Genomic DNA, 25,668 nt, shown 5'->3' on the forward strand with positions numbered 1-25,668 from the left:
AAAACAGCCACAATCATTCTCCAGCAGCATCCAAATTCAAAATGTCAATCTGTTTTTTCGCTTTCTGAACAGCACATGTATGCAGCATGCTAACGACCCACCTGCTCTTACCTTGATATAGTAGCATGCTAATAAGGAGCATGAATAATGCAGGCGTTCACCGTGACCCCACTGACTGCACAAATGTACGTTAATTACGGTTTTGTAATCTCACATGGGTTGGATTAAGTGCCACGCGTGAAGCCTGCAGGTGACAACAGCAGGCATGGCGGCCATCCATCCACGTTACCCAGCGGGGCTACCACCTCGTTGGTTTACAGTAGCCCAAACCCCAGGCGAAGCCTGACCCTCAAACAGACGACATGTTCCAGCCTCACGGGGAGACTTTTGAGAAAATCAGCCCCTCGGTCAGCAGATAAATGTCACTAACTAAGTCCACCGGTAACTAGAGGTCAGGACGGGGTTCCCAGTAAAAGCTGTGACATGGGACAAGGGGACGAGCAATGCTGGCAGGACGTGCGCAGCCTTAGTCCATTCTCGGCCACAACAGGTCCTTGGCCTTGACTGGCCGCCTCTCGTCCGTTCGTTTTTGACAAGGAATTTCCATTCTAATCCCCCAACATTCCACCACCCCAAAACGCTTACGGACATACCGCAGCATCTGTCAGGGCTGATGTGCCAGGGAGCCGTGCAGCTGCGTGCCTCGGCAAAGCCCTCCGGCAAGCGTGGCATAGCTGAGGGATGAACTATCATCACCTGTGGCCCCGGCATAATCTATCGCGTCATTGGCAAGTCATGACATCATGGGACGGGTCGGGTTCACGGCCTGGCCACTAGTGTTTCTGTCCTGTGGGCCCATGGTGCTGGGGGGCATTAGACCCTGTCATCAGGTAGACTAAGCTGAGTGAGGTGGGGGGGGGAGTGGGGGGGGGGGCAGATCCCGCTGACTACGGCTTTAGGGGCTACTATACTTCATGCTGATTTTACAGTGTCGGCCACACCAGATTTATGAGAGATAAAACCTCCATTATTTCATTTCTCCCTGGGTTTTAAATTAAGCTAATAGACAAGCTTGGCGCAATTTTACAAAATTAAGTGGGGCCAAATGAGGAGAGAAAGAGAGAGCGAGAGAGCAAGAGAGAGAGAGAAAGACAGGGAGAGAGAGGGGGGGGGGGGAGTGAGGGACTGGGAGCTGTGGATGAAATATGTGCTTGGAAAACACAATTAGCAGGCATTGTCATCCACTCTTACCCCAAAGCACAGTGCGCAGCAAGCGCGGCCTCACCAGAGACAACATCACAGGCAGCGAGGGTGTATGCAAAGACGGCGTGTCTTTACAGATAATGGAGGCTCGCAAAATCCAACATCCTGTGGTTAACTCTCAACAAGCTGTACGCTTCTTCCACATTTCATCAACAGCGCATCTTCGTTCAGGGATTATATAAACACGAACATCTATAAGATTCATTATCATCAAGAGCTACCCACAGGGAAGAGCAACAAGCAGGGTACAGGAGAGCTACCATCAATCATAATTTCTCACACTTTCCTTCACCTCCGTACAGTGAGAACATGCCAGCAAACCATGTTCCAGAACGTTCCATAAATAGCAACACGGTAGTAAATACACTCCCGGGTAACAAATTAGGAGCAAAATGCCAAACACATTCATTGATAAAGGTAACCCAATATTACAAATCACACAAAGCGATTAAACTTTGAGAGCATATACAGCTCTGGAAGAAAATTAAAAGACCACCAGGTGCGTTCAATTTGCCGTGGTCTCTTAATTTGAACCCTTCTGTTCTTCACTCAAATCCTTCCTTATCGGCTTTTTTTGGAAAGGAAAGAAAAAGGTGCAATGGTCTCTTAATTTTTTCCGAAGCTGTATGTTAAAGTAAACAAAAATGTCCTTTTGCAGGAAAAGTTAGTACACCCCTACATATATCACATAAAATGGCTTAAATTGGAATTAGGTGCGTCAAAAGAGGTTAAAGTAATTAGAAAATCACTAGAATAATGTGGAAGGTCTAGCCTTCTATAAATATTAGAAACTTGGTCTGGTTTGGTCTAAACCATAGAAGCTATGAACCTCACCAACCACAAAGCATGAATGCAGTGGAATTATGGTTTGGGCTTTATGCTTTGCAGCCTGGCTTGCTATTATTCGATTATATATTGAATCAGAGAATTTAAGAAGAGAATGAATGGCCATCTGTCAAAGATCTGAACCGAAAATATCCATATGTGCAAATATGTAAAAAAGAAAAAAAAGAAAAGTACAATCTTCTTACTAGGGGTTGTACTTATTTTTTCACATGACTGCAGATCTTCACTGCTGGTGTGTATAGGTGGGAGAGCCACAAACCATGTGTTTCCTATCATGGATCTGTTCTGTCTGACTGTGTGTGTGTGTGTGTGTGCGTGAGAGACCTGAACCAACCAACCAACCACGCTCTCCTCAGCACATACCCACAGAGCCCGCCTCCCACCTGATGAAGGAAAGAAAAAGGTCTGACAGAATGTGGAGCCGTTTCTCAGGCCTGGGCAGGACAGGAACTGCTGCCAGCTGCTGGTGCCTGGCATCCGCTCACCGGGCATCGAGTCAGCAGACAGCAGTGACGTGAGAGGGACGGTGGACTGAGATAAAGGGACAGAGAGATGGAGACCAGATAAGGAACACACTAACAGGAGACAGACACAGAAAAGAAGAGAGACAGAAGTAGCAGCAGCGTGGTAATGAACAGAGACAGAGAGATTGAGAGAAAGAGAGAGACAGAGAGTGGACCAGACGGGGACAACCATCAGACGGCAGTAATCAGAGTCATGGGTAGAGACAGCGGTAACATGGAACAGAGATATTTACAGCACAGGAGAATTAAGAGGGGAGAAACACAGAAAGAGACCTTTGACTCAGCAATGGCCTCAGCATGGCGAACTCAGCTCCATGAAAATAATTGTATAGGCATCCTCCAGTTATAACCCCCCCTAAAAAACAATTGGCAGCCACATCCATGTTTACTGTCTAACAACCTATAGTAAATTACTGACAGACTCCAAAGCCCAACACCAGCGGGGATTCCACAAGAAGCTTCATAAAATGCCGGAAACCATAAAGGTGGCTATGAGCACAGGCAAGAAATCCATGGAGAAAGACCCAGGGTCTCGTTCAACTGGCACCCTTTTCCCAACAGCAAACCCTGATCAAATGAAGTGCCCGGCGCTGGGAAACGAGTACCATTTGGAACACAGCTGTAGGGCAGTGAACCAGCCTACGAATCATTTGTCCTGGAGGGAGAAACTACCGTCTGATATATGACAGAGGCACATGAAATGCAGGGGATACAGACTATTTGTTTGTGTCTCCCATGAGAAAGTATCCCGTGGCACTATTTAGGATGATAAGGCCAGAAATGAGATAATGGTTGGAGGAGAAGAGGCAAGCAGGCAGAAGCATTAATACAGGAAGGAGGGAAGGTCCATGGGCTGTCTCCTGGAGCTCTTCACGTCCAATAACGATAACAGCCTGTGATTCTTCATAGAGATCAGGAAGATGGGAAGGAAGAGAGGCGTCCAGTAAAGCAGGTCTGAAAGTCCGACAGGAAATTCTTGGTTTGCCGTGGGAATCAGTTTTTACGAGTGTGTCAGGACACGTGCGTGAGCGACTGAAAGATCTGGCCTGTAGATTCAGAGACTCCCGACAGCCACTAGGGTCTCCATTCCTCACATCCACGCTCCAGTCCAGTCAGACGTCACCCTCAACACTATATTTCATGCCTCCTTCTCGTGGATCCTTATTTATTTGTATGCTGACAGGAGGGTTGATGAAAAGAAATATCTGGATGCTCGTCTCCCTGACAGCTTTATTGGGACAGGGAGCGGTGTGGATGAGGACCAGGGCTCCATCTTCGCCCGCCTTTGATCACGCGTTGCCCAGGGGACTGACAGGGTAACTGATAGTGTACAGGGCTGGGCTCCCCGGGTGCCGGGCACCTCCGTACGGGGCCAACCACACACCAGTGATGGGTTGATAAATCCAGACCGTGGGGAGCGGTCCTGGTGGAAGTCAGAAGTGGCTTGTGGTCCGACAGGTTTTAATGCCGCGTATCACAGCTCCTATTTTAACGCACCCCAGTAATTGGGAGGATATAAATGCTGGCCTTTTCCAAGCAACCCTTCATAATATTTAGTGGTGGCACTCTAGGGCAGGCACATAGCGGGCGCTGATACAGGGCTGTGGTCTGTGTGTGTGTGTGTGTGTGTGTGTGTGTGGGGGTGGGTGGGTGGGGGGGGGGTGAATCAGGCGCCTCGTAACGCTCACTGGCACCTGGCCACTGTTTGTCCTTTAGGTGTCCTAGTGACCAAAATGTCTGCCTGTGCTTACCGAGGGGCTCTCCACGGGGGAACACTTAGGCCAGGAATATGGCCGAGCTGAAGCCTGAGGTGTCAATACGTCCTCCAGATGTGCGTGCGTGACTAGCGCTAAAGTAAGGGACACAGCAGGGCAGTGTCAGCTGTAGGCTTCTCTCATGGCAGGATTCGCAGTTTCCCAGCCGTCAACTCCGTCAGCTGCTTCGTCGGACTAGCTCAGGCATGAATACGCCGAGCGTAGTGCAAAAGGGAGAAAAGCCTTCATGAAGAACCATTAAGGGGAAACACCTCAAAATTATCATGAATGGTATGGGAAAATTGGAAAAAAAAAGGCCTGCGAGGAACTTTCCAGAGGCCGGATTACGATAAAACCCATTCCCCATCTGAGGACTTTTGAACGCTTTTCTAAAGTGACCGGCCCGAACGTGGGAACATAAATCACACTGCAATACGGAGACGCATTCCAACGCCCTCGCTATCCGGAGCGTGAGAAGCAATCATATCTTGAAGATAAACCTGCAGTGTTGTTCTGAAGGGAAGACTGTGGACGACAGTGTATCTTACTGTGGGTACCGCTTCTTTTCCCCCTTCGCAGAGCTCGGGCATTCTCCGTGTGACAGTGACAAAACATGCAAGAGGCTCATCATGGCAGGCGGAGCGCACTGAATAAGGGCTGACTCTACGTGTCCAGATACCTCCCGTCATTCATCACTCACAAACCAATTTCTAATCTCTGCCCTCCAGTCTTAGACAAATGCCTACCGTCCTCCACACCTAAACGCTTAGAATTAATGCATATTAATTCACTGGTTAAGACACCAACGCTGCTTGTCGAATTGAACCGTTTCATACTAGCGTCTACACTCTCACATTAAACTAGACAAACCTAACACTTAACTGGGAATCTCCTAACCTTGACATTTATCCTAACACTAAAAGTAACCCTAACCCCAAACTTGACCTTTAGTAACCCTTATTCCAAAAGTAACTCTACCTTTAGCAAGCAGTTGCTGATCGACATACATGCTGTTGATAGTATCTTGATAGCAGGACCCTCCATAGAGTATCTACAGATGGACTATCCAAATAAAGGGGGACCAAGGGAAATGGTTTCCTTAGCTCAGGCTGCTGTGAGGGGCAGAATCAACAAGCTCTGCATAATTAAACCAGTTGGCTGCTGCTACTAGACTTCTATGTTATTTATTAGTGCTAAATACTCCACAATGTAAACATGCTCTTCAATTCCCCATCCACGACACACACGTAAATATTGTACAATCATTTGTTGAGTGCCATCCTGAGCTTATACTGTGTCAAAATGATTTCCTCTCCTATTGTCTGGGCACTGCCCACAGGGAATGACATTAGACTACGAAAGACAGAGTAAATGAGGAAGAAATGGGCTTTATTTTACATAACGATTTACAAAATGTTTAAGTTGACATTAGCATGTGGTGAAAGACAAGCCGAGAGAGGGTTGTGGGCCTTAGTGTGTGGTGAAAGATGAGCCAAGAGTGGGTCATGGATTTCAAAATGAGAGATAGGCTGTATGTGAGCAGCAACATGACCAGCACATTATCAGGGTCCACACACGTCTCTTCATAATGAAGGCAGCCTAGAAAGTATATTTAGACACACAAAGCTGATTAATAAATGCAGTCTACCTGTCATTCCTTTGCTCTTTATCAGCCTCAATTGCCCTCGACTATGACAGAGAGGCAAGGAAGAACTAATCCGGCTCCCGGTAGAATGAACAGGTCTCTCTGCCACTAGCACTCAGTCCATTCATATAAGCTATAAGAATACTATATATGTGTATCTTTTTTGTGGGGTCACTGTTTTCCTGGGGACAGTCCCCATTTTTGGGGAGAGGTTTTACCGGTTAGAACGGAAGTTTGAACGCGGTTAATGTTACAATAATTAAATTCTTTATTCTAATCAGATCTGAGCAAAAAGAAAAAAACAACAGCATATACAGCTCGGGAAAAAATGAAGAGACCACTGCACCTTTTTCTTTCCTTTCCAAAAAAGTTGAAAAAGAAGGTTGTGAGTGAGCAATAGAAGCATTCAATTTGCAGTGGTCTCTTAATTTTAACCCTTCTGTTCCTCACTCAAAACCTTTGTTTTTGACTTTTTTGGAAAGGAAAAAGGAGCAGTGGTCTCTCAATTTTTCCAAAACTGTATATCCTTGTACTAAATCTACCTTTTTCCACCCATATTTTATGTTTGATCAGCGATGCATTGTAAGCAAGGCATTAACAACCAGCCCCATTTTGAACAGAAAGTGCTGCACAGCATAATGTTATTATTAAAGAAACTGCAGCTATCGAATCTTGGTGAATCAGAAAAATACTATACACAAAGCTCAGATGTAAGCCTAGAAGAAAAAAATATATTCCCTAGTTTTCACTTCAGGAATCTGAAAATCTTCTCTTTGTTTTTTAATAAGAAACACACCTGATAGATTTCTGTTCAGACACGGGAGCAGGTCACAAATAAAAAACCTCAACTCTTCTAGGTAAATCACTGGGTTACATTCAGTGGGGACACACTGGGAGCCAAACAAACAAGGGTATTTTTCACAGAAACCTCATCGATGCGATCAATAAGCATGCAAATAAGCTTGCCAGGGTCAACAGGACAGGATTCCCATCTTGATTGCAGTGAGTTAGTGACCACCCAGGCATGTCCTGGTTGGAGTGTGTTTAATTAGAGGAAGTTGGTCACGAGCATGCTGGAGATGCCTACAAAAAGCGCGAAGCAGCCACCCGTGTTGCTCAGCAGTGGGAGCAATGATTGATCTCACAGTTAGCCATGTGTACCTGTCTAGACAGCCAGTGATTGGTAATCAGTTAGGCTTATGTACAAGGAGACAACAGCCAAGCAGCTGAATGAACAGGCCTGGAGAGCCCTCTCTAAAGGGACCATGTGCATGGACATTCTAGAATAGTCCTTTGGTCTCAAAGGTCAATGAGCAACTGTGACAAGTTCGTCGGTGAGGGACGACAGAGATTATAGGTCTAGAAGCACAAAAGTCCATAAATTGTAAACTGGAAATCTTGAAAAGGCCAAATTGACTTGGGAAATACTGTGTTAGCCACTGCTACTGTGAGAAACTGACTAGATAAGACGCTTGATAGAGGAAAGAGATGACGGAGTGATTTGGATTTGTACTAATATGGAAATTGATGTACTGAGTAGACTGACAGTGAATAGCATGGAAAGCTAAATGGGTTCTTATTCAAATGGTAATTCTAAGGAGGAACACTGGCTCTTTTGTGTTACCCACACATGCAGCAGCCTATTAACTTCAACAGTTCTAATAAAAATGTTCAACTTGGACTCATGTACATATTATTTTAATATTACATATTGTGGAGTTTTTTGTTCTTGTTACAGCCATTAAAAAACCTTAAAAGTATTAGCTAACTAATGACAGAGAAAAGTACTGCACTCATTTTTATTCATGATTTCATTTCAATGCCAAGTATGCATTGAATTCAATTCTGTAAACATTGACCTTGGGTTGACAATAGTTGCATTTATGTCGACAGAAATAATGAATGTCTGTCCATTGACTTCAGAAGAGAGGACACAATCTCAAATTACGATAAAATGTGGTTGCAATGGGATGTTTGATTGTACTGTGTAGTAAGATTATAGAGACCTTCTTTATGTAAAAACAGTATGTAATTCTGTCTAACAAAAACTGGAAAGAAATGCATGGTTATCACTGCATGTTTTCCAAGGAAACAGACAACTGGAATAAAGTGTAAGGTTTTCACTGCATGGTGTCCAAGGAAACAGACAACTGGAATAAAGTGTATGGTTATCACGGCTTCGTTTCCAAGGAAACAGACAACTGGAATAAAGTGTATGGTTATCACGGGTTGGTTTCCAAGGAAACAGACAATTGGAATAAAGTGCAAGGTTTTCACTGCATGGTGTCCAAGGAAACAGACAACTGGAATAAAGTGTACTGTTACCACTGCATGGTGTCCAAGGAATGACCACTTGGAAAAACGGGCGGAGTGTTACAAACCGTATCAACACAAGGTTTCATGTCAGACCCAAAAAAAGAACAAGGAATTCCTGATTTCAATAGGAATGACACGGCCACTTTGTAGAACTTATAAAAACAGCAGCTCATGGTTGGGGTTCAATGAATTAGATATGATGGCATTGGGGAATAGGGAACATGAATACTGTATGTAGAGTTGCACTTTGTAGATACATGAGTGTTTGAGTATTTTAATGCCTGAGAATATTGCAGCACTAACATAACAGATATCTGCTGTCCACCAAATCCATCTGAATGCAGGCCACATATTCTGAAGATGATGCAAACAGGTCAAGAAAAATCCTTTAAAATTCTGGATTTTTCCATCAATGCCCAACTGGAAAATTCAGAGCCCATCTTGGATAGACGGATTTTCAAGAAAGTCGTAGCATCTGTGTGGAACATTACAGTGTGTTGACAGACAGATTTGTTTTACCAGAGTGCAAAACAGCATTTCCACAGATACTATTTACCACATGCTATGAGGCTTGTTAACATGAACACTTTGCTGTTTTATTATTTATCAATGAACACTTTGTGCTGGTTTTAAAGTTAGTTTGTCCTTGGTATGTTTTATTACCATGTATTGCACGCACTGGCTGATGCCATTAGAACATACCCTTTTTGGGTGAAGTCATCTTCAACTTGTTTCAATATTTTTGATAGAAACAGGGGTAACTACACTGAAACGTCACACCTGTATCCACGACCTTCAATACGTGCTTTGTGTCCTCCCCCAACACTTTTAGAGGACAAACTGGGTTTCTTTAGAACGACTAAATGTCAAGTGAGAAAGGCTGAAGCTTATTATATGGCCCCTGATGTAAGATGATCACTTACCAACACATTTAATGGCACCATAAAAGGAATGCTATGGTGATCTCGCCAGCGCGTGGTTATAATAGTCGTTTGCATCATCATCATCGCGGTGGTTTGGACTTTAAAGACCCCGCTCAATCCGCAGGCATGGCCTTTGTTCTGATGTTGGACCAGTATAACACACTGACGCATTGCGGGCTGAAATGCAAGGTGACTGCCGTTCAAAGCCGTTCCCGGGGAAGTGATTTACTCTCCCATTCCAGGGCCGGGTCATACGGTTCTGATGCCGGTTTCACGTGTGTCCGTCGGGCCACTCTAATTACCAGCAACCAGATGAAAAAAGGATAATCCCTTCTGCCACGGCACCTTTGTCAGAACATAGGGTATATTCTACTAGTAAATCCAGCGCATTATTAAGTGCATAATGTGCACATATTAAAACTAGAACCAACATATGCTTTATGATGCCTGGGACACGAAGATAAGTCTTACGTCCCCCTCCAGGAGCAACATGATACATCCTGCCATTTGGCATGCAGTAACCTTACTGCAATGTGATGGATGTATCTATGTATGGGGGGGGGGGGGCTTGGTGATTCATATTGTGATTGCAGCAGTGCCCCTCTCGGTCCTTTCAAGCTCTTCCAGTATGGCGAGGGGTGGTGAGAGAGGGCCAGGAAAATGGCCCAGGCCGAGGGCATTGTGGGCCGGCGTGGGTCGGCGCGGCGGGGCCTCGGCTCATGCCCACAGTGCAGCAGTAACACGCTGCCCGTCGCGCTGCTATATTTACCTCCCAGGCGGCCTGGTGCATCACGTTGGGATTCTGTTACCCCCCCCCCGCTACCCAGCATATTTACTGATAGTTATGTGAAAGTCTGCTGGGTTGGTCACAAGCTTCGCCCACTGCCTGTGTCGGCCCGCATTCACCACAGCTAACGGCATCCTACACAGATGGCCTCTGCGGACCGGGTGGGGGGGGGGGGGGGGGGGGGGGGCAGCGCAAGACCAACCAGGGAGGGGACGGAGATTAATGACAGGGCAGGGAGGACAGCGTGAACTCAGACCAAAACAGGATCGATAGAGAGCAGACAGAGAGCCACAGGATGTTGGACGACTCACTGCTCCTGATTTGGGCAGAGCTCCGGGAGGTTCAAGGAAAGCCACGGGCAGATCAGATCTTATCATGCTTTGATTGCTCTTGGCGTTGACTTACAGGCTGACACAGGCAATACTGATCTATGATGGAAATCCCCAGTAGATCTTCCAGCCTTGTCTATCACATGGGATGGTTGATTTGGAAGCCTGAAATAGAGTGGCTGAGTCACTGTTTGCACAGTGCAGTCAGACAGTACTACAGAGTTATAAGCTATTTTAGAAAGCTTTTCTTAACTGTGTACACAATACTTCACAATTTGCCATTTAGCCAACATGTTTTTGATAGCAACTTCCAATAGCTAATCCATATATTTACATACTGGCCCTTCATGGGAATCGAACCCACAAACTTGGCATTGCAAGTGCTCTACTAAATGAGTCACAGGAATAAAGCATGTTGATAAATTTCTTGACGAGTGAAATGTGATCACAAGCAAACGTGACCAGATCCATCCGAGGCCTTCTGTCACACTTTAGACAGAAAGCAAAATGTCTTCACCACTGAAACCACACTACCGCCACCTAGTGGCTTTGGTAGGAATATCAACAAATGTCATTGCAGTGGGGCAAAATTAAAATGTCTCCTCAGTGCCATATTATATATAGAAAAAACTGATTTTGAGCCAGAGAGGTGTGTCCAGTGGCTCGCAGTATGAAAACAAAGAACGGCATGAGGGAGCTCTTTTCTTCAGTGCACAGCATCTCGTACGTGCTGTCTCAGCCTCCCACGTTCCCACAGGCACCGGTTCCCCTTCCTCTCCTCTCCTCCTCCACCTCCTCCTAAACCAGCAACCATTTTCCATTTGGGCATTATTGACTCTGTAATTAAGACGTAGACAAAGTACCTGTTGGAATTTGTACTCGCCTCATTCGGCAAGCAGGGCGAGATAGCATTACGCCTCTTTAATGGGTCCACTTAATTAGCGGAGAACATTGCTGGCAACTGTCTGATTTTAAACTGTGTGATCTATACAGACTCGTTGATAGCATCCACGGTACATTCACATTCTTTTCTCAATTCGGGTTGTTTTGCAGCGATTTTAGAGGGCGATTAAACAGCAGTCTAATCTCACAAACAAACACTGCAGTAATCTTGAAATTGTAATCTAAACATTTATTGGAATTTGCTTCACCCACTCATGTCACTACAAGCCTACCGACTACTGTGTCAGTAGTATCTGGTAGAACACAGAGGACAGAGTGGGCAATATCAGGTCGAGTGTAGTTCCAAGCCATTACACTAGATGGCGATCATTACAAGGAAACACGCTGAATGTGCACCCCAGTCACATGATTAATCTGAAATCATCTTCCAGCTGAAAAGTCACACCTTGTAAACAAATTGTTGGTATAGCAGAAAAAGCATGAGTTTCACCCGATTCAAGCCCATTAAAACAACAGTGTTGACCCCTCCTCCTCAAATTACCTACAGCACGCATGAACCCCATTTTGACTGGGACTGGGATGGGTGGTGATTTCCAACATACAGTGCTCACCTTTTTAAATTACGTTCTTCAGATACCGAAGACAGCCTTCTACAGTTCAGACCGCATGCCCTGAAGCTTCAGACAAAACACACTCTTCTCTGTTCGTTAACCATATATATATATATATATATATATATATATATATATATATATATATATATATATATATATATATATAAAAATTAAAACCTTTCTGCCATCTAATCCAGGATCTTCCGTATAACAGTGATGCGTAACATGAGTCTGTTTTCATCATTGTCATCATTGCCATTGATCTGGATATCCTGTGCTGAAGAGTGCTATGTTTCAGTTAATGTGAAGTATGTGTTGAGTAAAGCAATTAGGGTCATGGAATTCTGGATGAACGTTAATAGCGTTTTCAATTTTTTTAAAGACACAATTCCCAATAAAGTATATGGTGGTACATCAGTGGCTTAGTTCTAAACCCGGAGACCCAGTACTTAAACACTTATATGTAAAAGAACATTTACATATAACTGTTTTAATAAAAAAGATCTAATAAGCTAAACTGATCCTGGATCATAACTCCTATTATGTTGTGGTCTATTAGAACGCTCAGTAAACTGTAAGCCTGTACCAGCCCTACTACCAGCAGCAATCCTCTTTCGCCTTCAGAACTGCCTTAATTCTACGTGGCATTGATTCAACAAGGTGCTGAAAGCATTCTTTAGAAATGTTGGCCCATATTGATAGGATGGCATCTTGCAGTTGATGGAGATTTACGGGATGCACATCCAGGGCACGAAGCTCCCGTTCCACCACATCCCAAAGATGCTCGATTGGGTTGAGATCTGGTGACTGTGGGCGCCATTTCAGTACAGTGAACTCATTGTCATGTTCAAGAAACCAGTTTGAAATGATTCGAGCTTTGTGACATGGTGCATTATCCTGCTGGAAGTAGCCATCAGAGGATGGGTACATGGTGGTCATAAAGGGATGGACATGGTCAGAAACAATGCTCAGGTAGGCCGTGGCATTTAAACAATGCCCAATTGGCACTTATGGGCCTAAAGTGTGCCAGGAAAACATCCCCCACACCATTACACCACCACCACCAGCCTGCACAGTGGTAACAAGGCATGATGGATCCATGTTCTCATTCTGTTTACGCCAAATTCTGACTCTACCATCTGAATGTCTCAACAGAAATCGAGACTCATCAGACCAGGCAACATTCTTCCAGTCTTCAACTGTCCAATTTTGGTGAGCTCGTGCAAATTGTAGCCTCTTTTTCCTATTTGTAGTGGAGATGAGTGGTACCCGGTGGGGTCTTCTGCTGTTGTAGCCCATCCGCCTCAAGGTTGTGCGTGTTGTGGCGTCACAAATGCTTTGCAGCATACCTTGTTGTAACGAGTGGTTATTTCAGTCAAAGTGTACTTCTATCAGCTTGAATCAGTTGGCCCATTCTCCTCTGACCTCTGACCAACAAGGCATTTTCGCATACATATAGTGTACACCTGTATATGTATAGTGTACACCTGTATACATACAGGTGTACACTATACATACACTATACATGTATACATACAGGTGCATACTATACATACACTATACATACAGGTGTACACTATAAATGTATACATACAGGTGTACACTATACATACACTATACATGTATACATACAATGCATACTATACATACACTATACATACAGGTGTACACTATAAATGTATACATACAGGTGTACACTATACATACAGGTGTACACTATACATACACTATATATGTATACATACAGGTGTACACTATACATACACTATACATGTATACATACAGGTGTACACTATATATACACTATACATGTATACATACAGGTGTACACTATACATACACTATACATGTATACATACAGGTGTACACTATACATACACTATACATACAGGTGTACACTATACATACACTATACATGCATACATACAGGTGTACACTATACATACACTATACATGTATACATACAGGTGTACACTATACATACACTATACATGTATACATACAGGTGTACACTATACATACACTATACATACAGGTGTACACTATACATACACTATACATACACTATACATACAGGTGTACACTATACATACACTATACATGTATACATACAGGTGTACACTATACATACACTATACATGTATACATACAGGTGTACACTATACATACACTATACATGTATACATACAGGTGTACACTATACAATTCCCACGTTTATTAGGCTAGAAAACGAATGCTCCCCCTCTCGGTTTCAGCAGGAACGCAAACTCCAAAGCAACACAGTACGAGAAAAAACCGCCACCGCATACATCCAGCACAGCAGACAAAAAGCCTGATAATCAGCTGTCAAGATAAAACAAAAATAATCACAGATGAGAACCTGTTCGACTCCGTCTGTGCTCATTGCCCATTGGGCCTGTTCAGTATGAATATATGAAATTAAAACTGATATCAGATTTTCCCTATCAGGAGCTTTTGGCAGTGCACCAGTAAAAGAGCTTCAAAACTGATTAGATAGACAGACATTTATAAATGGAATGGGCTAGAGCTATGTCCTGGTTGGCCTAGTTTGAAGTAAAAATGTCGTCAAGCTAGATACGTACAATGAAAAACCCCTATACTAAAATCAAAAACGAAATATGTTGTATACAGATGCAGACTAAATTAAGAGACCACTGCACCTTTTTCTTTCCTTTCCAAAAAAGTCGAAAAGGAAGGTTGAGTGAGGAACTGAAGGGTTAAAATTAAGAGACCACTGCAAATTCAACGCTTCTGTTCCACACTCAAACCTTTCCTTTTCAACGTTTTTGGAAAGGGAAGAAAAAGGTGCAGTGGTCCCTTAACTTTTTTCAGAGCTGTATATTTTCCTCACACTGCTGGTATAAATGTATAGGCAACAGAAATGTAATGTTCAACTCAATTTTACACCGCTCATTCCAATAAATACACAATAATGTCAAGAGACTTTCCATTGTGGTCCATGCCTCAATCAGCTCCAAGGGTACTTTCCAAATGAACATTCAATAAATTTTAGAACTAGGAGGTCAATACAGTTTTTGGCACTTAGAATACCAATATGAATTTCTGGTTGAGTACCTTCATTGTGAAAGCAACGTTCCTTCAAAGCTTGGTTGTTTGTGAAGCCTTGAACCTCCTACAGGGATAATTTGTAAAACAATGCCTTCGTACGTGATTTAACTTTTTCTATATATTAAAGAAAAACATTTTGGAATCCAATCAACAGCCTCCTTTTCAACACAAAAAAACCAAAATTATCTTTGCCAGGTTGAGTTGGTCATACAACAACATACAGTCTAGACCTGACTAAGAGGCAACACAGCTCATTTCCACTGTAAATCCACACCTGAGGTCGCAAATTTCTTCACAACATTGAAGTTTACGCTCAGATCACCAGACATTTACTATGTGCCAATTGCTGGTACAAAGAAATTACCTCAGAAAAAGGCCTTTTTATGCAGTGTAAGTACACTAAAATTCACTGCCTTCTAATTTAACCTCACTAATCCATTTGCGAAATACATGAACAAGCTGGTAAAGAGCCAACATCATTCCTGATGCTGTATGCCCTTACACTGTGCTCTGCTATATCCAGAGCATTAAAACAAGACCTTGATGTTTTAATAGTAAATCTAGCTAAGCCTGTGAAATATGACACCTCTCAGTGAGTTTACTATGCAGTGTTCATAGGCTAACGCAAAGGCAACAGTCTTAATCCAACCTTACTTTACCTGCTCGTGTGCTAATAATATCGGCAGCCGTTAGGCATTTACCACAGAATACGCTGCCCGGAGAATGTGGACCTCTGGGGTCCCATTGAACTGATGCCGCCATGACTACGTGCAATGGCAAAGTCGTTTGGCTCCAGAGAAAAACACGTGATAAACAAAATAATAAAATCAGATTTATACCCAAAATACATTCTATCATGTTTTGTAACGCGTTTTACATTTTCCTTGGTAAATTGCTCATCTGTCTGGGCGGTGGTGTTTTAACAAAAACATTTTGATGCAAAATTCCACATCAAAGCTCATATGCAACTACACGGCAGAATTCTACACAGTGAATGCCATACAATAATCAAACCCAGATATGTTTTTTTGAGCCACACAAAGAGAAGTTATAACATCTGGATAAGAGCGTCAGCCAAATGACTACAGTGGAAAAAGTTAATCAGGGTTATGATGAGTTTATAGGCAACTTCCTAAATACAACAGGACAGCAGGGTCAAGCATTTAAGTGTAACGCCAACATTATCTCACAACCACATTCTGCATCAACTAAAGAAGGTAACATTTTCTGAGTTTATTGGGAAACTGACAAAACACTTGCCTGTTAAAAAGAATACAGGTAAACTATAAAGCAGAAATGTTTACAATGCATATACTGTACAGTTACAGTTTCTTCACTGCACAATAGTTCCTTCACATCAAACGGCAACTATAAGACACGTCGTATAGCGCCTCCCTCAAAACAGACGTTAGCCACAGCTTGTCCAGTCAGCCAGTAGCCACTCAAATGGAATCTGACTTTCCAGTAGGGCCGGGGAATATGGCCACATTATTAAGATGACATTTCTTATTATTCTAGTTGTTGTATTTCTATGTTGTGTTTTCACATTCTAGAGGGGCAACAAGTGTTGTATAGTAAGTTCAATAAAAAAAATGTGCATCAAATTATTTCATTGATGTATGCCAACTTGACCCTGTTTTTTTTGCATCAGTTACGGCTATATTGACGAAATGTAACAATATAGTACATTCCTTTTTCTTGTGAATAATGCAGTTGTTCCTTTAGAGAAAATACACAGTATGATCATGCATGTTTTTGTGTGACACTGAGGTGAGGTGGGTGAGCTATGGATCTGTTTACTGTTGCCAAGTGTTATCTTTTTTCTCTCTGTTGACACCGCATGAAACCTGGCTAGTGCTGTCTGTCTCTATTGTAGTAGTCTCACACAGTGCAAATAAAGTGGAAAAAAACTAAACACCACAGAAACACACACACACACACCACAGAAACACACACACACACACACACACACCACAGAAACACACACACACACCACAGAAACACACACACACACACACACCACAGAAACACGCACACACACACACACCACAGAAACACGCACACACACACACCCCACAGAAACACGCACACACACACACCACAGAAACACACACACACACCACAGAAACACACACACACACACACTCCACAGAAACACACACACACACCACAGAAACACACACACATACACACCACAGAAACACACACACACACACCACAGAAACACACACACACCACAGAAACACGCACACACACACCACAGAAACACGCACACACACACCACAGAAACACGCACACACACACACCACAGAAACACACACACACACACACACCACAGAAACACACACACACACACACACACACACACACCACAGAAACACACACACACCCCATGGTAAAGTATGTTCTGTGCCGGCGAGGATTAAGTATGTTCTGTGCCGGCGAGGATTAAGTATGTTCTGTGCAGGCAATGGGAAAGTATATAGTAAACCAGAATACCTGTATTAGGTCATATTATCTGCATCTTAAAATCCCCCCACTTTGTCACAATTTAAACAACTTGAACATTTAGCTAGACAACATTAAGCAAAACTAACTTTTTTTTATGTATTAGTGATTTTTATGACAAGTTAACTTCCAGTACAAATAGAATTAATGTATGGCCACTTGAATAGCTTTCAGGGCAGTAGAACTGCTATCTTACCACAATGGAATTGTCATTAGAATATAGCCCAAACTAGAGAGTCTGCAGATACACACCACACAAAGCTAACATTCCTTGAGCAAAGGTAGCTGGCTACAGCTGGCTAGATACCGGTGATATGGGCACCTAATCGATTGAGTCTAATAATGTTAACCTACTTAGCATGCCAAATTTCATGGCACAACATTTTGCTTTCATATGTGAATGACACTGATGCAATGACTACCAAACTAAGGTGACGAAAACAGAGTTTTTCTTATCAAGTGAAGATACGGGAGAATCATTGCAAACTCCTGCACACTCAATGCACAAGGATTTGTGGTCTAGATTACCCCAAAAAGCATGCATGGTTGCAAACTATGAAAATCCTCCAGAGCTAGTAGACCATCCAGGCACTTGTGGCATACTATTTTCAACGGAATGGTTTGGGACATACTAATCTTAAATCGGACATACTATACAGCATGGGTATTATGTGAATTGAATTGGCCCCATTGCACAACTAAGACAGCAATGTGCTATTGTAGCTAGCCAGTGAACTACAGGCGCTGATCAATTAAAGAAAAGACATGTAATTAGGGATGGTGAAGAGCATAGGATTTGCTAAGAAAAGCACTTTCTTCCTCAAACACCTCAGAAGTGGCGAAAATGCTGGCAGGAAGAGCAGAATATCAAAGCAGAATTAATGAAGCATAAAAAAGCAGCACTCAAATCTTAATCCTCAGGGGGGGGGTGTAAAAGTGACATGGCCGTTTCTTTTTTTTTTTTCTCCACAATTTCCCCACCAGAAACGGCTTGGCCTGAGCATCTCCCTGGGCGACCTGTGTTTTATGGGGCTAATGAACGTAGCAGATGTTGTTACGCTACTGATTGGACAACTGGGAGCACTGAAGCATGGAAACTACCTGCCAGAGGTCACTGCTATACTGGGCTCCAGTGTTGTATGCGGCCACTCTCTCCCAGGCCAGCCACCCTGACCAGCATACCAAGCGGGGACTCACAGGCGCAGATAATGAAAACTGGGCATCTCTGGGCCAAAGTTGTCTGGAGGTGGAAGCACTTATTGTGGGTTAATGCTGACGGTGCATTTGAATCCCAGTCAGTGAGACCCAGGAGTAGTTATTCTTCCACTCTGCATCCTGGTTTTTCCACTTATGCAACCAGGTTATTCGAAGGTTTTTATTTTTAATTTTTCCCCCTCTAAGATTTCAGTTTGTTTTTCGAATGAATTGTTCACATTACAGGTCACATTAAAAGTTCTGACATGATTTATCTTTGTCTCATTCTTTTACATCACAAGAACCACGCATTTTAACAGGGGTGTGTAGACTTTTTATATCGACTGTATGTCACAGCAGCTAATTCAGGTTTACATCTGACATGGAGAATATAATATAATAACAAATTATTATCAAGTTCACATGTCTGATTCAAAGACCAAATTATACCTTCAGACACAGCCTTAAAACGTTGTAGGGGCTGAGCAGGGTGTTTGCAATGACTGCATTCTGCAAATAGTTTCTCCAGGTCTGAGCTTTCTAGTGTGTTTTCGTTTTTGCCTGCCATTCTCTTGGGACAATATAATTGACTACACACCGGAGTCGGGAACAACACACTATTCTGACGCACAGTTGCCTTGAGGTTAAGCCTTGGCTCTACGATGACGAGCAGACTGGAGAAACTCAGAGCCAACTAGTGGGGTGGGGGGAGGGGGTCCTTCCTGTTGCCACTGAGCAAGGACCTTGGAGACAGCCAGACAGGAAGCAGGCCCTGCACCCTAGCAGTGAGCCACTCTCTCTGTGTAGCCTCTAATTTAGCCCCAGGAGTGCGCTTCCTGATAGGCCCATTATCAGCCTTTATGTGTGAACTACCCCAACAACCCAAAAGGGTTTTCCCTCCCAATAGAGAGGGTATACATTCTCCTGAAGTAGTCGGGTAATCAAATCTGGATGGTCATTTCCACCACATAATGATATGATGAATCATGAAACACAGAAGGATTCCCACACCTGAGCAGATTAACAAGCTATAAATCCAATGTTAAGGTTTCCTGTCCCTGTGGTATTTTTGCTCGAGGATAATGGTGAAAACATTTTTATCTAGTTTATTCTGTTCCTACTTGCTTGGTACCACTAGCAAAACATCTTAACCAAGAAATATTCTGGCTATGTATAAATGTGCTTAACAATAAAGGCAATTCTGATACTAGAAACTAAATCTGGTAGATCAATTCATTTTTAATCAATAAAAATATCTCTACAGTGAAATCCCCTGAAAAGCTTACATGAACCAATACTTCCAAATAATTCAGTTTTTTCTGGGTACACAGAAATAGGCCATTACCAAACTGGAATAAATGATGCAATTTAAAAGATGTCTTACCAGCTTAGATGTGGGGAAGGGAAGCAGAACAGAAGTACCGGGACCACTGGTTCTAATGGGATGGCCTGTCAAACCAAAGAGAAGAAACACAGCCTGAATTTCATGCTGACTCTTGGTGAAAAAACAACATACATGGTGTCATTTAACATTACAAACCACATTCAGGGACAGCTACTGTTAAAAACAGGCGCGACGTGAAGGGTTCTTTGAGGTTTCATAGAAAGGGAATGTCATTCAGGGGCTTGGGGAGGACTGGTGAGCACCAGTACACAACAACTCTGAATTGGAAAAGAACTGCTCCACTGGGTGTGTGTGTGTGTGTGTGTGTGTGTGTGTGTGTGTGTGTGTGTGTGTATGTGCATGTATGTACCTTCACTTCTGACAAACACCTCTACAGACTGTGTGTGTGTGCGCATGCGTGTATGTACCTTCACTTCTGACAAACTTCTACAGACTGGGTGTGTGTGTGTGTGTGTATGTACCTTCATTTCTGACAAACGCCTCTACAGACAGCTGAGAATTGTAACCACACAATAACAAACGCATGGAAATGCAGTGGAAAGCCGAACTAGAGCTTCTATTCTAGAGGCAAAGCACTTGTGCCTGACAGACCATAGTATTCCTGCTAAAAGTGAGCCAAGACATTCAAAATGACAGTCAGAGCAGACGTGAAAATACATTTGTTCATGTGTAAGTACTTAGCGTGGCAAATCGCGTTCCATATTCGATTCTGGGAAATACTGTCCTATGATCGAAAAGGTCCATCATTACCACAGGTGCACTAAAACACCCAAGAAACAACCAGGCTGGATGGATAACCTACTGAGCAGAGATGTTGTGCTAGCACAACCAATCATGACCACATTATCTCTTTTTATAAGGATTAGAATTAATCTGCATTATTTCTTTTTGTATGGGCTATGGTTCCCAACCCTTTTCAGTTCCTGTACCACAGACACAACATTGCTGTGCTTAGAGTCCCTGGTTGGGGACCACTGGATTAAGGTGACCAAGAATGCAACCTCCATTCCCTGAATCCACGAGGCATTAGACCCGGCGGTTTTGTCGGAGCTGCATCATTCTCCTGGTGAAGAGCAGACCGGCTGCTTTGCCTCTCTCTTCTCTTCACTGTGTGCCTTTCCTCTCCAGTATTCTCATGCCCACCGCCGGGCCTGCCCACCCAACCACAGATCACGATGCACTCATTCAATTACAGGCAGACCAGAGTCCAGGCTTGGGTGCACAGCTTCCAGACCCAGTCCGGTTCCCATTGATGACTGGAGCGTGGGTGGGGAGGATAGCGGGAGGAAATAAACAGAAAAAGATAGAGGACGTGGCATTTTTAATAGATCCATTTTAATTATTTTTTAATTTAAAATCAAACAAAGTCAACATGTCATTAGTTGTGTTTTTGTTGTGGTTCCTAAACCGTAAGCTTGTGGAATCTAAGTTAAAGATGTAAATGAATAGGAAAATTGTATTTTTCTCAAATCTCTGAATGATCCAAGTCTTTCCTTCATTCTGGGAAATCTGAAACTATACCGATTTTTTTTTTTAAAAGGTTTGTGAAACCTTATGGAAGTTTTGATCAGGGGTTCACAAACTTTGTTTTTTGTAAACGACAGCACACACCCATGAACAAGCTCATACATCATCAAGATGGAAATTACAAGGAAATTACAAACTTATGAGCACAACTGTATACTTTAACTAAAACATAGAAATCAGCAATCTCTCGTTCCCTGACACCAGTTTTTGTGTAGGAGATCAGAAGAACAGAGGGTGATGGCTGTCCTTCCAATCAATCCATCTAATCATTCAATCCAACTGTTCTCACAAGTTGTTTAAAGAATTCAGATGTGCTACAAGGCTATAGGCTGGCTTGCTCCAAGCAAATGTATTTATGTTTTGTCAAGGCTCGACAGCCAAGTAGGAAATTCTCCATTAATTGCCCGGCAGTTGGGAAACCATGGGTTAGCTTGTTCTTTTACAATGTGCAGAATAATCTGGCTGGCATTTATAGCATTTGTTTAGAAAAAAAATATTTCTTGAAAAAAGTGAATTGTCCCTTTATTAAGCCCATGTATGATCACTGGGGACAGAGAAAGGATCTCAATACAGAGATAATACCACCTTTTCCGTTTTCAAGTACTATCCAAGGAGAAAAGATTTGACATAACCCTGAAAGTTAAGGATGTGCTGACAAAAGAAAAGGAAAACATCTCAAGGTATTTTCTGTCTTTCTCTGACCCTTCAATAGATAAACACTAACCACTTAAATGTGTTAATAACAACACTAAAATATGCTTTACAATGCAGCTGATTTCATTTAACGGGTCGAGGTAAAGACTCTGCCAAAACATGCCATATTAACTCCATCTGCGGATTACCATCCGCTGCGCGCACACAACTACATGGGCTTGGCCTATTTAAGGAAAATAAATGTGCTTCATTTTTTACACTAAACCTTCAGGGGTTTAACATTAAACAACCAGGAAGAGAGACGGACGAAGCAGCGATGATTCTACACTGAAAATCCACTGAGAGGTAGGACGCCTGCTGCCTATATTAAGAGTGCCCCTTCCTCTGCTGAGCGGGTCGCCAGGTCTGTGGCGTAGGCTAATCCCCACGAGGTTCCTTAATTCTCTGCTCTGAAATTGCAGCTTGGGAGAAAGACAGCTGTAGTACTCCCCAACCCGTTGTACTCCTTCCCCTCCCAGCCACACTAATCAGCCCTACTGAGGCAGATCCTAGTGGTTGGAGCGATGGACCAGTACCCCGAAAGGTTATTGGTTCAAATCCCCTGCGCTGAAAGGTGAAAATCAGTTGCAATGCCTTTGAGCAAGGCAACTAGCCATAATTGCTCCTGTAAGTCACTTTGGATCTGCTAAATTACTAAAATGTCAACAATGTGCCTTGCCTCAGTCAGATAAACAGAGAGAGGACTTCCTTTCTCCCTCTATTCAGATGAGAGGCCGTAGCGATGCAAATCTTTTTACAGGGTGCCTGTCAGTAAGTCGAGGCCCGTTCTGTGGTCTGATTGTGTTTGCAGTTTGTGTATGTGTGTGCACAATGCACAGGCTTGCGGGTGGATGAGTGTGAGCACAGCGTGTGTGTGTGTGTGGAGCAATGTGGTCTAGTGACAGGGACACAACATTTTGTTAAAACTGTAATTGGACACAAAGAAGGCTGGTACTGGGCCAGTCAGGCAACCTCTCTGAGAATCAACTCCCACCGAGGAAAACAGCTTTGGGAGAAATAAAGCCAACATACTGAGTCCGGCACAGGGTTAGCTCCCTGAGGTTCAACATTGGCCGGAAATAAAAACAGTATTTCGACCCGCAGGTTGAGTCGTGGTTCTGAACAATTATTTTGCGTAACGCGAACATTCTGTATAAAGACAAAACTTCTCACTTTCTGTGAGACAGATATTCAGCTACCCACGCAGTGATAAAGTGGAGCAGGAAATGTCCCCACCCCTTACACAAGAATGGCATAAACTCTAAAAACAAAAGGTTCTTGGAGGGTCCTTAAAGAGATCTACACATTAAAACTGGTGGGGAACCCCTATAAATTTGATCTTCGAAAGGGTTAATCAAATAAACCTATTTTAAGTGGTTCCTCAAAGAACTATTTGAAAAAGACTTTTGCGGTATATTTCTGAGCAGGTGTTCTTACAGATGTTCGAGTAACTAGTACAAATAGTTCTTCACAGTTTGTAGTTCTAACAGCCTTTGACATTTTTCCTTGAAGAACTTATAGGGGTTGCCTCCAGGGGTTAAATTGGAATTTGGAAGGTTAGGGAAATCTTGACCCTAAACGGGGGCAGAGGGTCAGCAGCTAACCACTATTTCTTTAATAAACAACTAAGACACACTAAATAAATAAATATGTGGTAAGTTAACACTCAGAACTGTAATCCTTTACACTTAAGCAACATGAACAGTGCCAGAACACCGTACATAACCCCATTATACTATTTAGAGCAGCTGTTCAATCTAAAAGCAAATGGCAAGTTTATATTAGATATTAAACAAAACGACAGTAAAATAATTTCACAAGAATAGCAGTACAGGCCTATTTGATATCTAATATGAACTATATAAATAATCTCAAACATATTTTTATGTCCTTAGTTTTAATAAATCTAACTGGCAGACACTTTTATTGTACAGTAATATAACAAATCAATGAAATACCCTTTATAATAATCTGTCAGAAAATAACACTTGGCTGCTCTTCTGTCCACCTTTGTAAGATACAGTAAGTTGAAATCATCAATTAGTTGGCCTGAATTAGCTAGTGTGGTATTACACAATTTGCAAGTTAAAGATACATTACAAAAAGTTCGCCTAGGTAGACCGTAAACTTGCCACACTAGTATGGTTAAAATTAACTGAGTAGGTTTTTACATTTTCAAGAAGTTAGCGCGTCCGCCTCTTGCATTCATAGACGCATCCGATTCACAATGATGCCTCGGCCAGACCAAATGCGCCATGCATGTGTGTAACAACGGAGGTTCAGTCATTCCCAATGAACATGTGTTATGATGCAAAAACATACAGCACTATGCGTAGCCTTTGCGGATGCATCGCGTTTGGGGTGTTGCATGCGTTAGATTTTTCCTACTCGGGCACCAAATTGTGTACGTTAATCCAACTGGAGACTGTCAATGTATAAACAAGTTATGTATCTAATCTCAGCCAAAAAGCATTGTCAGAATTTAATTGAGTGCATTTATTTGTAAATAAATTAAATAGTATTTGTAAAAAGTATGGCCTACATAATTATAATTGTAGTGACTAAAACAAACAAAAAGCTGCTAAAAACACACTTAAACTACTTACACAGATTCTGTAGCTAGAACAGACTGTTTGTAGCTAGCAAGTTATCCCCAAGTGGTAGACATACGAGCTGACAAACGTGCGGTTGCTAGCTTAACAGAACTTTCAGGACTTGTGTACAGCCAACAACCTGGTAGCTGAATATCGGATGAAATCGTCCCCCAGGCTTTATTTTATGTAGCATTCGTCTCTATATAAATACCGTCTGACCAATCGAAAAAGGAAGGATATCCGTCGACCTTTACGTTTCACCGCCACTAAGGGCAAACTGAGACAGCCTCTAACAAAGCGCAAAAACAAAACAAAACAAAAAAAACTCTTAATTTGACAGCGACAGCAAATTTGGTCCAGGCTGCAAGTGAAATTAAGCAAAAAAGATAGTCAAATCACGTTCTAAGTTTTATTATATGGTTTTTTTTTTCCTCCGACTAGCGATGGGCAGTTCGACTTTCTACTGACTCTGATATTTTCGAGTCATTCATTAAACAGCTTGAATCTTGAGTCATTTCGTTCATTCGAGTCAGTAACGCCCATCAACCCCCCTCAAAACAATCGTTCGACTGAACAATAAACATGAACGAGTCAGTCGTTCACAAACCTTTTTTACTTAAGCAGACACTTGTTAATTTGATGCATTTTTCATGACATTCAATAATAAACTTCCACAAAAATATTTTGGATCATGCGTCCAACAATTTTTACAAATGTCTTGATATGCTGAGGGCTCGATCTATGTTGATGTTT

At 42.6% G+C, this 25,668-nt stretch overlaps 1 protein-coding gene across 3 annotated transcripts in view; it reads right to left on the reverse strand.

Moving 5' to 3' along the window:
- The window catches only part of tspan9a (tetraspanin 9a), a 177,738-nt gene that overhangs the window by 139,112 nt on the left and 12,958 nt on the right, over positions 1–25,668 (reverse strand). For 2 of the 3 annotated variants that reach the window (XM_034288192.1, XM_034288194.1), the window contains exon 2: positions 20,081–20,145. The gene's annotated coding sequence lies outside the window, so the exon portion shown is untranslated. Of the gene's footprint in view, positions 1–2,472; positions 2,492–20,080; positions 20,146–25,668 lie in introns of those variants that run through there. The other variant, XM_034288193.1, reaches the window with a different exon arrangement.

Source organism: Esox lucius, chromosome 19 (assembly GCF_011004845.1).
Source record: "Esox lucius isolate fEsoLuc1 chromosome 19, fEsoLuc1.pri, whole genome shotgun sequence".
Lineage (NCBI taxonomy): Eukaryota > Metazoa > Chordata > Actinopteri > Esociformes > Esocidae > Esox > Esox lucius.